Source organism: Oxyura jamaicensis, chromosome 1, assembly GCF_011077185.1.
Source record: "Oxyura jamaicensis isolate SHBP4307 breed ruddy duck chromosome 1, BPBGC_Ojam_1.0, whole genome shotgun sequence".
NCBI lineage: Eukaryota > Metazoa > Chordata > Aves > Anseriformes > Anatidae > Oxyura > Oxyura jamaicensis.
In genome coordinates, this window is record NC_048893.1 from 35,877,880 (window position 1) to 35,889,717 (window position 11,838).

Below are 11,838 nucleotides of genomic sequence, written 5' to 3' on the forward strand. Positions count from 1 at the left end.
CTTAAAGCAGTTCCAAATGTGAGAACTGAGTTTGTTTCATACCAACCTAGTTGTAGCCTAGTATCTAATATCACCTAAAACAAATCAGTTTCACATGGTTTTCTCAATGAGAAATAGCTAAGGATCCATCCTGGAAAGAAAGAAAGAAAAAAAAAAAAAAAAGTAAGGAGCAATTTCACTTTCAACAGATCTGGAGCTTGGCTGCCTATGACAAGTGCAGTGTTAATGCTACTGGATGGTCATGAATTTTTGCAGACAGGAGGAGCTACAGTGTGAACTATGGACCACAGTGCTTGAATCCCGTCATTTTTAAATTGACTTTTCTTTGGTAATATCAGCATGTTTGTACTACATTCAAGGGACTCCCTCTGGTGTATAACTTAACACATGAAATTTCTTGCCTTGTTCTTTACCAAAGAGCCTGTGTAGCCTGGCGCATGGAAGAGCTGCTTTTATGGCAGTGCAGAAGGTGTGTGACATATGTGTTTCTACTACAAATTGAAAGAATGTCCCTGGGCCATGGTGGGCCTGGGAACCAGGGAAACACCAGGTGCTTCCCTGTATGATTTGTATCCATTAGACCAAAATGTCAAGGGTAATTTCAGGGGTGCCTCTGTGGCCCCACCATCAAAGGTGCTGAGCATCCCTAGCCTCTCTCCTTTGAACAGGACCCTTCTTTGAAAGTGTTAACAAAATTTTAGCCTTGAAAATGGGTACTGAGGAACAAACTTGTCCTTCACTCATCATGTTTCTTCACAAAGTTCTTTTCTCTGTCTGACTCACATCCACTTCCCTGGGAAAAAGAGGGATGCACCATAATAATCGCAGTCCTGTTCATCCCCAACCATCATATAGAATTGCAAGGCAAGTGTGTTGTGGATGAGGGTGGAAAAACGTAGCCTTGCAATAGAAGCATTTGCTGTAGTAGGGCAAAGATATGGATTGGTGGGCAGTTTGCTTTTGGCATTCCTTCACAGTCAGGTAGTTCAACACCCAGCTCTTTTCTTTTATTTCCCTCCTTCCTTCCTTCCTTCCTTCCTTCCTTCCTTCCTTCCTTCCTTCCATACTTCCCAAAATCTTTCTTTCTTTTGCTTTAGCTTTTTCTGTTTCTTGCTTTTGCTTTTGCTTTTCTCCTTTCCCTTTCCCTTTCCCTTTCCCTTTCCCTTCCCCTTTCCCTTTCTCTTTCCCTTTCCCTTTCTCTTTCCCTTTCCCTTTTCTTCCTCTTTCCTTTCCCCCTTTCTCAAATTTTGTTCCTTCTTTTTCTGTCTTTCTTTTTATTTCTCTCTCTCACTCACTCTATTTCTTCTCTTTCTTTTTATTTCTTCTTCCTCTCTGTCTCTCTGTCTCTCCCTCTTTCTCATTGCTGTTCCTGTTCAATTTGCCTTCCTCCTTCCCTTTTCTTGCCTATTTTTTTTTTTTTTCCCATGGAAGAGGTTAGTATGGAAGTTCTTAGATGTATCTAAAAAAGTAAATAGAACAAGGGATTATCTTATTTGCTAGATAGCAGTTCAGTGCTCCTCCAGTCTGCACAGTTTTCATGTTCAGCAAGGCAAGGCTTCCATAAAAAAAATGTCTGGAAACAATGCACCAGACAGAAGATCTTCTTTTGGCACTCTCTCCTTTGATATGGCCTCTCACAAAGCTATGTTCTTTGCATATCACACAAAAAGAAGGGAGGTGCAGGGTTATTTTAAGAGCATCCATCAATTAAAAGTGAAAGTCATTTTCTTCTGCTGACTCTGACATCCAGCTACAAATAATCTAACAGCAGTGCAGCTAAGAGATTGAAATTTCCCTTTGGTTCACATGCTGGCATGGGATATCAGAAAACTGTTCTTATGTACACTTTGTATTATGTGAAAGGATAAACTGCTATTCCCTCCTCCCATATCCCACATCACTGATACCCATAACAAAAGGCATGCTGCAGGGACTACAGAGTGTGTGGAGAAGTTAGATTTTTTTTCCTGATAAGGATTTAATATTAAATTATTTTTTCATCTCAGACATTTTAGCTGATTAAAAGGTAGCTGTTTAGGCTCTTTCCCTCATCAAGAGTACTTCTAAGAAGTGATTTGTCTCCTCTGCCTTAGAAGTATCATTTTATGATACTCAGAATTTCCTTTTGTGGTGTCCTGTCTCTTGCCAATGACCACAGATGGTCTGAACTTAGGTACCAATTTTGGAGAGATAGCTAAAGTGAAACAAGTCTTAATCCTCTGCATCTTTCTCAGTTTCAACACCTAAACCATAAAAATAATCTTTCTTCCCACATCAATAACCCATTGCATGACAAAATCTGCTGTGCACTGCAGACATATTGGTCTGAACTCTGTCAGTTCAGAACTGATCTTTTCAAAAGAACTAAGCTACAATATAATGACCATGTCCTCAAAAGGTATCATGGTACCTAACCCCTACAAAGGACAACTGAAGCTGAGTCCTACCACTCCCAACAAATGTTTCCTAACCAGCAACTGTTCTCAATGTCAAAAATCATGACAAGTAGTTTTTACAATGCCCCAAACATGCTATTTCACTCCCCACTTTCTCAAAAGGCTTATCCAATTTTGATTGAAGCAGTTCAGTCCAAAACTGGAAACGTGCATTCCAAAAAGCTGATGTTTTAACATAGTTCTGAGTATCTAAAAATGAGTTTTTTGGGATGAAAGCACTTGTGTAACTTCATCTGGGGGAACCAGAATGCAGTCTTGTAGAAAAATGAATGGCATAATATTTTATGCTAGACTTTTAATGGTTCTGTACGTGTTCCCGCTTGTCTGATATAAATGCAGCACAAACACCATTCACTTTACTTTTGGTTGTTAGAGATAACCATGAAGGGAAAGCTCATTCATAATTTTGCTTTATTTTAGTACTTCCTAAGTTTGAAGTCATTCTTAATTCACTAAAAGGAAACATTCATTTCTGATTTATGATCCCCATACCCTTTCTCTCATTCACAGAAGTATTCACATTACAGTCATGCACACTCTGTCATTGCATGCTTGATCATCTTTTAACAGAGTGGTAATGCCTCAGTGAGTCTCACAGCTAAACATAATGACAAAATGTTCAGAAAAGGCATGAGAATAACTTTAAAAAGAGAGGTGATGTTGTCCAGTAAGGATGAGTGCCTACAGTCTCAGTGAGGGGACTTTTAAGACCTGCCTTGAGCTCCAGTGACTGAGTCCCTTGGTGATGGCTTTGGCCCTGCCCATTCATTTCTGTTTTTGACCAGTTTCTGGTGGTAGCATAGGGCCTACTTATAGAACAACGCGGTGAATTTTCAACACTGATTTTGATTTTCTACCTTTCTTTCAGAACAGGGACCAACTGTTTCATTACAGTGTGCAAGCCCTGGGCTCTGACTTATGCTCCAAGAGAGTACTGCTACATAAAGAAGTATTATACAGTAATTGCAGTACTAGGGGGATTCCAACAGCTCTTATCGCTGACAGGACTGTAACTGTTTGCAATGGTAGGAAAATGTTGCAAATGTTTCCTACCATAAGCAGCGTAACTCCATTTCGACACCTATAAAATAATGCTTGCTTCTTTCACCGGGGCATTTGGAGGATTATTACTTGGTGTCTCTCTGTTCATCACTTTGAAAATGTAAAGCACTGTGTAAGTGTTATTATTGAAGGGCTGACATCTGTGAAATACAGCGTGTATTTTAAATTCTAATTTTAAACCAAGGAAAATCAAGTAAGCAAGAACTGACCATGTGTTAAAAACACTTGAAGCCCTCTTTCTTGTAACTGTTTATCTACATTTTAAAACCTATGCTTACATTGTAGTAACAGCTGTGTTTAAAGGGGACATGACAGAGCAGACTAATTTGTAAAGCTAAACTTGATTTTGAAGGGAAAAAAAAGCTAATGTTTGAAAAAACACTTCAAAAGAAGACAAAAATGATTAAAATAGACATAACCATTTGTTTAAACTATGACTTTCTCAAGAAAAACCAGTCTAATGTAAACTGGCCTATGCATGGTCCAAGCAGCTGTTCTGTGTAGCTGTTACACAAACCCCTTGTTTCAGGGAGGGAAAAAATTAAGACAAAACAGGTCATACTCAATGAAGGAGCCAAACTAAGGACTGGATTACAAATGAAATGTACACAGACAGGTGAGATTTGTCCTAATCCATCTGAAGGTGTGCCAACTTTTTTTGACCTATTTGCCGCCAACCGTGTTTTTGCCATGTGCACCATAAGTGTTTTAGCATATTTATTTTTGTCTACACCTTCAGCTAACCTAGAGCCAGCAGTGTCTGAGTTTAAATGAAATGACTCAATCTCCTATTGTAGGCAAAGACTTTCTTAGGGGTTTTATAGTTGTGTGGGGTTTTTTGTTGTTGTTTGTTTCTAGGATGTCAAAATGTTACTGAAGTGGATTAGATCTGTACATTGCTTGGGGGACTTCCAAGAGATCCCTTGTCAAGGCAGTGGGAAATATATATTAATAACTTGTTTCTACTTCAAGTTATTTTTGAGAAAAAAAAAATGCTTTGTTAAGAGGAAGATGTTGTCAAATGCCCAAGCACTAGTCACACAGCATTAAAGTACTCATTTAAACCTCCTTTCATTTAAAAAATAAAAAATAAAAATAAAAAAGTCTTTTGTTTGTTTGATTCATCAGGGGCTTTGTGAACTGTGTTATCTTAGGAGAGGGAAGCTGACCAGAGTGAATCAGGGTGGTGATATCATGGTGGTGATATGACTCAAGTGGGTCCTAAGTCAACCTCAGAGTCTTTTGAAAATCAGAAATCAAATCTGGAAGCAGAGAACACAGTGTGCAACAAACAAATGCAGGGCTAGATAGAAGAAAAACAGGGGTTTGTGTTATCCTGTTCCACTGATGAGCAGGGATTTTTTTTGCATCTGGATCCTGACTCAGCTGGACAGGATGGACACAAACATCAAAGTACCCACAGTCTTACTCACTTTAAGGTTTTGGTCTTGCTCACGAATTTTAGTCAGCTCCAATAAAGGGGAACTGAGGTTTTCCAAGTGAGATTCTCCTGCAGTAGTTTTGGTAGCCAGTATCAGTAGCTCTGGGTAGCAGCTGGAAGATCCTGTGAGTATCTCTGACCTTCAGGTCTTTTGTCAAAGCCAGAAGACAGGGCAGTGCAGCCCTCTGTGATCCTCCTGTTCAGGGGGCTTAGGGAGGAAAAGAGGTCACATCCTTCACATCAGTGGCTTTTATTTTTCCCATAAAGAACATTGCCAAACAGATGTTGCTGTCTAATGCTACCTACCTATAAACACCCTCTCCCAGGATCCAGTCAAAAATGTGAACCTTTTCTTTGCACATAAATCTCTCCAGAAGATGCTAGGCACATGGAAATGGACTCATACACATGAGCTGCATGCTGAATTGCCTGTCTTTTTGTACAAGATGGAGAAAACAGTGAACTCCATAAATAAACTATCTCTTTCCTGAACTCATTTTTCCAATGGCAAATGAGAGAATCCCGCCAGGAGCAGGGAGCAGATGTTCCTTTGCTGCCCCTTCAAGCTTCACTCTCAGCTCTGGAGATGGCTGATGGTCATTCCTTGCCACTTTCCAGCTCTCCTTTGTCCTGACTGATGATCCCTGGTGTCTAAAATGTGACCTCAGTGTCCACTTGGCCTACCTCCTTGGCAGCTCCCTTCTCCTCAGTAGGAGCTAGGTCATTGTCTTTGTATGGGGGTTTTCCAATGGCTTTGACAACTCAAATCCAAATGTAGTGGGAAAGATAAGGAAGTTCTCAGGGGATGTGAAGGTCACTGTGGCCACAGAATCTGGTATGGTCATGCTTCAGTGGGACTGCTCAAGGGTGTTTGCACCTGAATGCTTAACTATTTCCTTCCAAGAACCTTTTAAAAACAAATTTTGTGCCACCACACTCTGGAGCTTTTTTCCCAAGGAGGTCAAAGAGCTGTAAAGGAAAAGTGGTGTGTGTTCAAAATGACACTGGCAGCTTCATTAAGAGGCAACCTCACCAAACAATCGTGAATTGCTTTGAAGCATTTTTAAGCTATGCTATTGTCCAGGTATGCTACTTTCCTGAGGTTCAATTTTAGTAATGAATAAATCAACACTAAAGCATCAGTGCTCACCTCACTTTTCCTCAGAGCTGGCTGCTCAAGTTATCAGCATGAGCAGTGCTCCCATCCCACAAGTGAGCCCTTTTCTATCAAGGGGGCTCAGCTACCCTAGGGTTGTTTTACCTTTTATTGTGAATGGAATTTGCTGAATGAAAAGATGGGTCTGGCAGGACAGCTCACCTGATCTGTTAAACACCCCTGTAGGCACAAACGTATGCAAAGTTCTGATCCAGCACTGTCCTCTATCCAACTGAATGCAGAGACAAGGCTGGCTGACTGCTCTCCTTTCCCATCTTTGGTGGTATGTGATGAATACAAGCCATGTTATCATTTTTCACATGCCCTGGAGCCAACTATGGCATTGGAAATGTATTGGGAAAGGGCAGCTGGAACAGATTTGCACTGTCAAAACAGTACAGAGGAGCACAGTAAGTGTAAAGCTTATATCTGCAGGCAGGTACTATTTTTTCATGACATGTTTCCACGGAACGTAGCAGAGTGAGTGAGTTCCAGTCCTCTGAGTATCTAGGAAGTCCCAGAGTAAATAACACAAACACTCCATGGGCATGTGGAAATGAGGAACATTTTCCCCATCCAGAGAGTCTGTTGTGGCTCAGTGTAATCTGCTTCTGAGGGAGATTGTGGCTATTTTTAAGACAAAATAGTGTTTTTCTTGGTCTTGTGTTCCAGCTAAAGACACTGTAATGGAACAGTGATAGATTATATACTCAGTTAATGGACATCCCACCGCAAAGCTTCCAGCAAGTTCATTTTTTTGTATAGAATACCAAGAGAAATGTTTTCCAAATTCCAGTTGTATTTATTTGTCACTGGATCAAGAAGAAAAATGCATTGTATTATTAACCAATTCTCTGGATTCCCATTTTCCCATGAAATAAAAATGACACATCTAACTTACATATTTTATTTTAAATGTAATTTATGAAGCTGAATTTGCAGCAGAAGGGTACCAATAACAGTTCCTCATTTCAATGCAATATTCAGGAAGGCAAATGCTGAATACTGCAAAAAATATGTTTATAGCTGAACACAACATACTACAACGTACAACGTACTATAGCTGACTACAACATACTAATTTCAGTGCACTAGTGACAGTGTGATCTACAGTGCCAAACTCTCCTGGCTGTACTAACATGTTTATATTTATTTCACTGGCTAACTAAGTTTATATATACAAACAGAACATATTTTTCTGTGGGTTAGATGAACATATATGATACCTGGCTTGCATTATTTCACTTTTTTAACATTATTTTTTAAGACTGAGAAGAGTCTTCTCAGCATGAGAAGTGATCTCATTTGACTTTAGGTATGACCCCAAGTAGGAAATGGAATACTTGTGGCCTGATACTTAATGCAGTGTGTCTCATTTTCCAGGTGCATACATCTGGTCTTTAATGGCCATTTTATCAGGACTGCATCATTTCATCTTGGCCCTTTCACCACAAATGTTTGATTGTAATGAGATCTGAATGTCGGATGTGTCATCTGTAGTATTGAATATATAGAACCGCCTGCGTTTACTGTTTCTATCTTCAAGGCATCACGTGTGCTGTTAGGGATGACAATTTTTTCATGGCAAAACATTGCTGACAAGATATTGTGCAATGAGATTTGCATGACCAAATATCCTGTGAGTAGTCCAGTGGTTAGGATAGGAAACAGGGAGTCAGGATAGCCTGGCTCCGTTCCCACTTCACATACTGACTCACTGCGTGACCTCGGGGCAAATCGCTTAGGCTGGAATTTCCAAGGGGACCGACACGCACAGCTCCCAGGGGAAGCCAGGCAGGGCTGGGTGCCTGGCTCCTTCACAACTCTTGGCAAGTCTCATGTCCCAGCCTTTCTGCATCTCAGTGTACCCATGTTAGTACAAGGACAGGGTTTATAAAGCTATCTGGATCCTCAAGCAGAAGTATTTATTAAGGAAATTGTTAATTGTGTTAACACATGCTATTTGGCATGTACAAGCAGATGAACAAATGATCTCCCTTGCTCCTTGAGAAATGCACTGCTTTTTTTTCTCTTCCATTAACAAGAGGAACTAAAAAGACTCAGGGGTTCTCTATTTTCTTGTCAAACCTATGTTTCTAAATGCAGTTTGCCTACAAAGCAGCAGCCACAGGGCATCCCTGGTGGCAGCAGTTCTTGGTGTTGTGGTAGGTCATCCCTATGGGCCTGAGGAGGCATAGCTTCTTCTCTACCCCATCACTTAATTCAGTCTAGGATCTCAGCCCTGAGGGTGTTCAAGGAAAGGTTGGATGTGGTGCTTAGGGACATGGTTTAGTGGGTGACATTGGTAGTAGGGTGATGGTTGGACCAGATGATCTTTAAGGTCTTTTCCAACCTGTGAGATTCTATCATTCTTCTCCATCCCATTGAAACATGCCCAAAAATGTACCCAGGTCCTCTACACTCCTGCCTCCAATCCATGGAAACACCAACCTTATACCCTCACGGTTCACCCAGACTCCTCCACCTTTCTATCACCTCCCAACTTGTGCTCTCTTCTTTTATCACCCCACCTTACTTTTATGTTCTATCAGGAGATGCAGGTGTTGGCGTTGGCAGAGCTTTTACTGCAGCTGCTGAGGCAATAAGGTATTGTTGATCTGCTACTAGATGCACAAAGACCAGAGTGTGAATACACTCACGCCAGAACTTACAAAATTATCTCCACCTACTCTGCTGGAAGCTGTCTGCAGAGCTCGCTTCAAAGCAGCTTGCACATCACCAGGGAGCCATGATGTGCGGAGATCCCTGCTAAGCCACTGGGTCTGAGTGATCACACTGCTGCAGAACAGATTTTTTTTTGCTCTTGAAAAGCAAACAAAATGTCATCCTATGGGACCAACCACTGTTCTGGTTTGAAGACAGCAAAGGAGAAAAGGTAACTCTTCAGATCAAAGTGAAACCCTGCGCTTTAAAATTTCTACTCAAAAAGAAGCACTGGGTTCGAGATGGCCACTTTTTGATACTGTTGATATCTCTAAATTTCTGCTGAAAAATGTGAAAATGTTCTCAAGAATGGCCACTCTCTGACTGAACATTGTGATTGCAATGAAAACCTTAACTTAAATGGCCATCTTTGTGTGAAAATGTATGATGGGCTCACATGACTCTGCACTGAGCTTGTGTCTTTTTTAATTTGGGAAAATAATTTAAAATAAATAAATAAATTTAAAATAGAAGAGGCCCAAATCTTCTGTGAAATCAGTGCAGTTACAACAATTTACAGCAGCACGAGGTGAAATAGTCAAGCTGGGCTCTTGTCCACTTATGGCATCTGGTGCTGCATTAGATTCCCTCATAGTGGTGTCCCTCATAGTCTCCAGCTGTGATTCTGGAAGGACAAGGGTCTGATTTAAATTCTCTGCCATAGCTACCAGCCCACAGAGGTGTATGGATACTCAGGCAGGTTTAAGAGGCCACTGAACACCATGGTCTTGTCCACAGCCAGTCACTCCCCTAGGGAATATTTGCTGTCTTGGAGTCTTGCCTGGCTAGAGCAAGGTGGATAGGTATCGAGGTCTGCTCAGCAGCAGCTAAGAGATTGAGTGTTTGCATGCACCACATTGTTCAGCCTTTGAGAGAGGTGCAAAGGGAAAGGAAAGGAAAGGAAAACATTAAGGTGAACAGCAAAACAAAAGAAAACAAGGAAGCTTGGCTCAGCACTGAATGCCCTTTGAACAAAGCCAGGCAGGAGTACAGGGGAGGGGGAGCAGTAGGGAGGGGAAATTTGGCACTGAAATAACTTTTAGCTCACATACAGTGAATTTCCTTTTATCACTAGTAGCCTGGGTCATGGAGACTCAGAGGAAACTCTCCCATTCCAAATGTTTGATACTGCATATATTTGGCTGGCTGTTACTTCCAGATGTGAGTGAATCCAGTTTGTATGTTTGTCTGATAACAGTTTGGCCCCAATCTTTGCTCTCCCTTACAAGCACAAAGTACAACTCCACCACCTTTCTACTGCCCCAATTCTCGACCCAGACTCTGCTGAAGACCCTTGTAGTGCATGTTTGAGCAGCTTAGAGGCTGCTGCCATTTGTGCCAACACTTGGTATTTCCAAGGGTCTGCTACTGCATCTGGATCACAGAGATGCCAGGATGACTTCAGACTCATTCATCAGACCCTGTCTTTATGACCGATGGTGGCAGCAAGAAGCATCCCTCTGCCTCCCAACACTGCTCAGGCAATTCCTCCACCGACTCTCCTGTGGTCAGCTAGGTCTGCTCTAGCGCAAGCCTGCAGTAAAAGCACAGCACAAATTAGCCTTAGATCAAAGATGATCTGGCCCCATCTCAAAAGTGTTTTTTTTCTTTCTTTCTTTTTTCTTTTTTAATCTCTGCTTTATCTGCTTACGCTGCCCAGCGGCTTTACAAGGCTCATGAACTCAAGACCAAAGAGCAGGAGAAGCTCTCTCACCCCCCTTGTTAGCATGCTGTCTGTATCGCATGCAGCCCAACAGCTCACTCCTTCGGCTTTGAAGAAGACTCAGCTCAACTCCTGTGAGGGAGGTGACCGGGCAGATAAATTATTAGTGCTGCAGCTGTAAGGCAAAGAACTTGAGAGAACAGTTGTGAGTACAAAGAAAGAAGGGGGAGACCGGGTATACTCTCCAGATAAGATTAATCCAAAATTCTACAAATTCTACAAATCTCTTGATACAGTCAACTCAACTCCTTTGGTGAAGATTTGATTGAGAGGGATGCATTCTTTCAACTGGAAAATATATAAAGAGATGTTTGCAGCTATTAGAGTTGCTTTTTTTGCAAAGCACTGTGGGCTTCTACAGAAATCACTTTTGGTGTCTACAAGTTAAAAAAAAAAAAAAAAAAAAAAAGTCTTAAGTTGTAACAGTCTTTGGAAAACAGCTTTAAGAGAGCATTTCTTTGACAGAGATAAAAACAGGCACATTAGGAATGAAGAAACTTTATTACATTCAAGGTCTTGCAAACCTTTCAGTACATGCAGGGAATGTGTTACCCTGTTGACAACTTTTACAAATGTTTTTTCCCCAAAATTTTATCTTGTATTTTACAGGCTTTTTAGTTTACATATTTGTTTAAATCTGTCATGTTTATTAGAACAAATAAGAGGTTATGGCTGCTTTTTAATATTTGTGCTATACTTGCATGGAGAGGATCTCAGCTGCCCAGCATAGCGGCTTCTCTCCATACGCTATTTTTGTCCGTTGGTGTATATTTATTTTATGTGTCTGTTTATATAGGCAAAATATAGGAAATCCATATGTCACCAGCATGCCTTATTTGTGCACATATAAACATATGTAGGATCAAATGTAACATCTCCTTTTCCTGATACATATGTACTCCCACACTCGGAAACAGACGTTTTCTCTCAATTCGTTTCTGCCTCATTGCAGCCTTTCTTAAACAAAATCTGAACCAAAGTGGGTGGGACCTGCAGGTTCAGACCTGCCATGGAGGGTGAATATGAAACGGGGTTCTTGAGGTGGAGGTCTCAGTTGCCACTGAGATGCTTGCTATTTCCACGCTGTTGGTTCCCCTACACTGAGGAATGGGCTGAAATGCCAATCTGTTCCATGGTGGTGGGAAAGCAAGTGAGCATGATTTCTGATTTTTTAGGAGGAAGAGGAAGAAAGAGAAAAGAGAGGGAGAAGGAGAAGGAGAAGGAGAAGGAGAAGGAGAAGGAGAAGGAGAAGGAGAAGGAGAAGGAGAAGGAGAAG